The sequence below is a fragment of the Hippopotamus amphibius genome, chromosome 4, assembly GCF_030028045.1.
Source record: "Hippopotamus amphibius kiboko isolate mHipAmp2 chromosome 4, mHipAmp2.hap2, whole genome shotgun sequence".
In the NCBI taxonomy this organism is placed as follows: domain Eukaryota; kingdom Metazoa; phylum Chordata; class Mammalia; order Artiodactyla; family Hippopotamidae; genus Hippopotamus; species Hippopotamus amphibius.
Window position 1 is genome coordinate 45,407,647 of NC_080189.1, and position 7,188 is coordinate 45,414,834.

The 7,188-nt window shown below is 36.6% G+C and overlaps 1 pseudogene; it reads right to left on the reverse strand.

The window, feature by feature from the left end:
• Nucleotides 1-5,552: 5,552 nt before the first annotated feature.
• Nucleotides 5,553-6,110, reverse strand: LOC130851590 (RWD domain-containing protein 4-like; annotated as a pseudogene).
• Nucleotides 6,111-7,188: the final 1,078 nt, after the last annotated feature.

Here is a 7,188-nt window from a genome sequence, read left to right on the forward strand (position 1 = left end):
CAAAAACAATAAAATAAGGAGGCAAAAAACCTGTACTCTGAAAACTATAAGACGCTGGTAAAAGAAACTGAAGGTGATACAAACGGATGGAAAGATATACCATGTTCTTGGATTGGAAGAATCAATTCTGTGAAAATGACTATACTACCCAACGTACTCTAGATTCAATGCAATCTTTATCAAATACAAATGGCATATTTCACTAGAACAAAACAACTTTTAATTTGTATGGAATCACAAAAGACCCTGAATAGCCAAAGCAATTCTAAGAAAGAAAAACGGAGCTGAAGTCAGGCTCCTTGACTTCAGACTATACTACAAAGCTATAGTAATCAAAACATGGTATTTGCACAAAAAGAGAAATATAGCTCAATGGGATAGGATAGAAAGCCCAGAAATAAACTCATGTACCTATGGTCAATCTACAACAAAGGAGGCAAGAATATACAATGGAGAAAAGACAATCTCTTCAATAAGTGGTATGGAGAAAACTGGACAGATACATGTAAAAGAATGAAATTAGAACATTTTCTAACACCATACACAAAAATAAACTTAAAATGGATTAAAGACCCAAATATAAGACCAAATACTATTTAAAACTCTTAGAGGAAAACATAGGCAGGACACCTTTTGACATAAATCACAGTAATATCTTTTTGGATCCGCTTCCTAGAGTAGTGAAAATAAAAACAAAAATAAACAAATGGGACCTAATTAAACTTAAAAGCTTCTGCACAGGACTTCCTAGGTGGCGCAGTGGTAAAGAATCCTCCTGCCAATGCAGGGGACACGGGTTCGAGCCCTGCCCTGGAAAGATTCCACATGCCATGGAGCAACTAAGCCTGTGCACCACAACTACTGAGCCTGTGCTCTAGAGCCCGTGAGCCACAACTATTGAGCCCATGTGCTGCAACTATTGAAGCCCATGCGCCTAGGGCCCGTGCTCCACAACAAGAGAAGCCACTACAATGAGGAGCCCCGCGCACCACAATGAAGAGTAGCCCCCGCCTGCAGCAACTAGAGGAAGCCCATGTGCAGCAATGAAGACCCAACACAGCCAATTAATAAATAAAATAAATAAATTTATAAAAAAAAAAAAAAAAGCTTCTGCACAGCAAAGGAAACCATAAATAAAACGAAAAGACAATCCTCAGAATGGGAGAAAACATTTGCAAACAATGTGACCGACAAAGGATTAATCTCCAAAATATACCAACAGCTCATGCAGCTCAATATCAAAAAAACAAACAACCCAGTCAAAAAATGGGCAGAAGATCTAAACAGACATTTCTCCACAGAAGACATGCAGATGGCCAAAAAGCACATGAAAAGATGCTCAGCGTCACTAATTATTGGAGAAATGCAAATCAAAAATACAATCAGGTATCACCTCACATTGGTCAGAATAGCCATCATCAAAAAGTCTACAAACAATAAATGCTAAAGAGGGTGTGGAGAAAAGGGAACCCTCCTGCACTGTTGGTGGGAATGTAAATTGGTACAACCACTATGGAGAATAGTATAGGTGTTCCTTAAAAAACTAAAAGTAGAACTACCATATGATACAGCAATCCCACTCCTAGACATATATCTAGAGAAAACCATAATTTGAAAAGATATATGCAACCCAGTGTTCACTGCAGCACTGTTTACAATAGCCAAGACATGGAAGCAACCTAAATGTCCATCAACACAAGAATGGATAAAGAAAATGTAATTGATACACGTGCGTGCACACACACAATGGAATATTACTCAGCCATAAAAAAAAGACTGAAATAATGCCATTTTCAGCTACATGAATGGACCTAGAGATTATCATACTACGTGAAGTCAGTCAGACAGAGAAGGACAAATATCATGATATCATTTATATGTAGAATCTAAAAAAATGATACTGGACCTCCCTGGTGGCACAGTGATTAAGAATCCACCTGCCAATGCAGGGGACACGGGTTTGATCCCTGGTCTGGGAAGATTCCCCATGACGCAGAGCAACTAAGCCTGTGCACCACAACCACTGAGACCACATGCTGCAACTACTGATGTCCACATGCCTAGAGCCTGTGCTTTGCAGCAAGAGAAGCCACCGCAATGAGGAGCCAGAGCACCACAACGAAGAGTAGCCCCCACTCACCACAACTAGAGAAAGCCCACATGCAGTAACAAAGACCCAATGCAGCCAAAAAAAAAAAAAAAAAGATACAAATAACTTATTTACAAAACAAACAGACCTACAAACTTCAAAAACAAACTTATGGTTACCAGAGGGGACAGGTGGGCAGGGGGAGAGATAAATTAGGAGTTTGAGATTAACATATACACACTACTATATATAATATAGATAAATCAACAAGGACCTGCCGTATAGCACAGGAAACTTCACTCAATATTCCGTAATAACCTATATGGGAAAAGAATTGGGAAAAGAATGGAAATATGTGTACATATAATTGAATCACTTTGCTGTACTCCTGAAACTAACACAACATTGTAAATCAACTATACTGCAATATAAACTAAAAAGTAAATTAAAAAAAGAATCACCTCAATTGCAAAAAAGAAAAAGAAAAAAGAAATGTACAAAGGAGCCTAGAATATTTTATTATACCAGATATAAAGAAATCTATTAAAGACTTTTAGAGTCAAGTCAAATGACTCTGGAACCCACTAGTCAACAAGAACCATTGACCAAGCCTAACTATGGCTCCATGGGATGGGAGACACCTGGGATTCATGATTGCTGGACCCATCATTTGAACCTCCTCATCAGTCACACAGTGGGGACAAACTTCTGGCTCCAGGAACATGGACTATTGAGCCACATGGGCCTGATGCCCAAAGGCAAGTGAGCAAGTGCTAACTGCAGGTGTGCATTCTGACCTGACTCAGCATCGAGGCTCCCTGGAATCAGTTCCCAGGTCTGGCGGTGTAGGGAGAGATGAGGCCACAAAAAATTAAAAACAAAGCAAAAAACCACTGAACAGAGAGAGGGCAGTATGAGCAACAGTAAGAATAATAACTCCAACAAGAGGAAGATATATAGGCTAATGATTTGTTGAAAATTAAAGCTTCTGAATTATAACACATTTCCCTTTCACTTTTATTGTCGTTACTTTTCCGTTACTTCTCACTGTACCAGTAACACTATTTTTAGAGAAAAAACATTGAAATACAAACATTAGTGTATTTGAATGTAGATATTTTCCCAGTACTGACCACATATTGTATTATATATTTTCCATGTTGAAAACATTCTTCTCTCTGTGGGAGGGTGCCAGCTGCTTAATGGTACACAAAGGAACTTATTTTACCCTTAATCCACTGAACCTCCTAGGGGATACCATTGTAAAATATGTCAATGTTTTTTTTTCCTGGAAATGGTCTACTAAATATTTAATCTATTCTTTTTATTGTCTTCAGAAATTAAAATATTAGCATAAGAAATTTCAAAATTTCTTAATTGTCTTTATTTGGGAAAAGTGTACTCATTAGAATACATAAAATATTAAACCCTAAATAAGAGGACTTTATATCAAAAGAAATATCATTAATTATCTAATATAATGAATGTCAAAAATTCTATACCTGTTCCTGCCAAAATACAGAAACTTATTGTTAAAAATTGAACTATTACTTTCTTTGTGTGTTGTGTAATTCAGATTTTGCTGCTTATTATGTCATTCCATATAATTTTAAATAAACAGACTTTGAGAAAATATTCGGGGAGTATGAAACATTTAATGGCAATATTAATGAGAATGTTCAAGTGTTTTACATAAGGTAGTAAGAGGCACCACTGCACCATCACCCTCTGAAATTTGTACGTTTCATATAAAAAGAGTAAAAACAGTTCATTGGCATTTAACTAGCATTATTCTCTGCAACCTATGAACTACAATATGCCTAAACAACTGCGGAATCTTCAGAGCAAAACAAAGCATTTTCTTTTATTAGCAGATGTAGCGGTTTCAGCTTCTTTAAAAAACAAGCAAACAAATCAACAATAAAAACTGCACACACAACCCCAAAACAAAAGTTGGCATATTTCAGTGTTCCTGAATTTTGATGTTTCTATTGTATTAATTCAAGAAATAAAATGTGATTCAGCCTTTAAAAATGAGACTGAGCTTCTTCACCATAATTATACTTCATAATTCAAACGATTTAACTGAAGCCAATGTTAACCCAGCAAAAACCATGGATACAACTCAAACTGCTCTTTTGCTAAGGAAACTTCTTTAAAAGTTAACTATTCTTTAAAAACTCAAACCCAAGCTGCACAGGTGTAACTTTAAGAACCAACAACTGACCCTTCCAGAAACCACAGTAGTAGTAGTGCCAAGTGTTTCCAAGCTGGGGAGCATATATAGAATCACTGTAAATCTCACATACACATTAGTAACTTCCTGATAAAACTGCACTAATAGTTTCCCCTATTACTGATGAAAAAAATAAATCAGGATTTAAAAGACTTTTATGTCTATTTTTACAAAGATGCTTCGGCTGAGACATACATTTGGATACTTGAAAACAAACAAGGCTTGCAATGTGGTTTTATGTGAAACCACTTAGAACTTAGTTACCAAAAAACTAAAAATACACAACAGATAAATAGGAATTTACTAAAACCACTGTCTCTAACAATAAAAAAATTAAATATTAAGGCATCTTTTATTCCCATCTTGGTATATGCAGCAAAGAGAATTGTATTAAATAGGAACCAGCACTTCTATTTCAAATGCTTTCTAACACAGTTGGCAGAGTTTTTTTTTCTTTCTCCTATTCCACATTCCATTGAAAGCTCTCATGATCAAACATCATGACCCAAACCAAGAGAAAAGTATAAACAGATATTGATTTATTAAAAAGCAGTTCACCCTTGAAAAATGAAAAGGAACTACAAAGAATATTATATATATGGAATTCCCTGGCCCTCCATTGGTTAGGACTCTGCACTCTCACTGCCAAGCGCCAGGGTTTTGATCCCTGGTCAGGGAGCTAAGATCCTGCATGCTGTTTGGTCTGGGGCAGGGGAATTACGTATAAAGTTCAAATACTTAAATTTCTCTGAAGCAATTTACACTTCAGTAATTAAAAGAAAGAAGGAATGAAGACTTAAAGACAAGTAGCCTATTAATAGAGACCACGCTGTGGGCGCATTGTTCACTCAGTATTCTGCTCTGTTGAGATGAGAATTTGAAAAGCGCTTCATACTCCTTTAAGAAAAAAAATCATACCCACCAGAATAAGATCATTTAAATTAACACTGATTATTTAAAATTCCCCATATTTGTCCATTTAAAAAGCTCAAATGGCTTCATAAAGTATAAACAGTAACAGTTTCACCTTTTATGAAGGCAAGTTTGTGAAAATAATACAACCAGAACTTTTCATAAACTTTCAGCTTAAAACATTTTTTTATGTAAGAAACATACAAAAAAATTGTTTTATAAAAAGCCACCTCAATACTAGAAAAGAGCAATGAAAGATTTTGAACCCAGTTTACTTTTTAAAGGATGCTCTTCCCTTATCTCAAATTCCAAGAACTATTCATCATCTTTAGAGCCAGTTTTGCTTAAATGCTTCATCTCATCAACTATGTTCCATCCTCGAGGAAGTTCTCCTTTATGATCTGTTTTATCTGCCAGTTTAAGGTTCTGCACTTTTGAAAGTTGTTCTTTTTTCTTCTTTTTTCTTACTTGATGGGGCTGTGTTAGGAGTTTCAACTGTGATTATACTGCTTATGGATGTGATGAACAGCATGGTGATTCTCCACAAACTGCTCTTTATTGTCCTTGGCATATTCAAACAACACGTAGGTCATGGCCGTCCCGAGATTAACTTCCACTGCCTCCTGTAACTTGGCTAATATGCTCTGCTTTACAGCTGATGATATGGTGGTGTTAAAAAAGGCCTTCATAGATATGATTGGAGATGTCTGGGGATACGTTTCTGTCCAAGAAATCTCTATTAGGAAGGCTTTGGGATCAATATTTTCACCTATCCTATAATGAAATGAAACTGGACTTAACTCTGGAAACTTTCATCTCCTTCATAAATAGTAATGCCTCTAGTTCCGTCTCCTGGTCGTCGTTGGCACTCATCTCGAGGGTCATGGGGGCATCCCCCTCCCACACCCTGGGCTGCGGAGGCAAACCTTTTACTACTTTAAAAAAGAATAATAACTCCAATGGATTAGAATATACTAAATGCTTAATTCATGACTTCATTTTTTATTTTGGTTGGGGAGCTGGCCTGATGTCTGAATAGAGGTGAATATTTCAACTTATTTTAATTTTATTTATTTATTTTTGGCTGCCCTGCAGCTAGGGATCTTAGTTCCTCCACCAGGGCCCCGGAAGTGAAAGAGCAGAGTCCTAACCACTGGACCGCCAGGGAATTCCATGAGTTCATTTTTATTTTTTTTTTATTTTTTGGCACACGGGCTTAGTTGCTCCGTGGCATGTGGGATATTCCTGGAGCTGGGATCGAACCTGTGACCTCTGCATTGTCAGGCAGATTCTTAACCACTGCACCACCTAGGAAGCCCCCATGAGTTCATTTTTAAAGCCCACAAATAGTTGTTGGCCATTACTAGAGGATGACAAAAAACCAATTCATTTTGAAAACTAGTAAATAAAGGGTAAGATTCAAGCATTTTGTCCTTCCTCTTATACATAAACTGAATGATGCAGTAACAAAATAGTTGAGGGCAAATTTTTTTCTTTACATCATGTTCTAACTAATAAAGAAATGACAGAATTAGACCATCACTACTTCTCATTCCATAATGGATCTAGGCAATGATCATCAGTGGCTGCTAATATAAAAAAAAAAGAGACAACCAGACATTAGGTATGTAGAGTAACAGACCATACAATGTAATCTTGCCAGCCCTCCCTCCCCCATCAGGTCTGAATCTGATCAAGCCTCTACACCCAGTGGCCAATCTATGAAACTAAAGATGTTAAAAGAACATGTTAAATTATTTATGCCTAAAGGATCCAATCAGCAAAATTCAGATTATGGAAAACTGTACAGGACAAATGACTCAATTTCTTCAACAAATTGGAAAAAAAATACAAACTTGTAGAGGAGGAACCTACAGAGACTTAACAGATTTATCAACTAATGGCATTGTGTGGACTTTAGTTCGGTACAGATTCAAACAAACTAAAAATA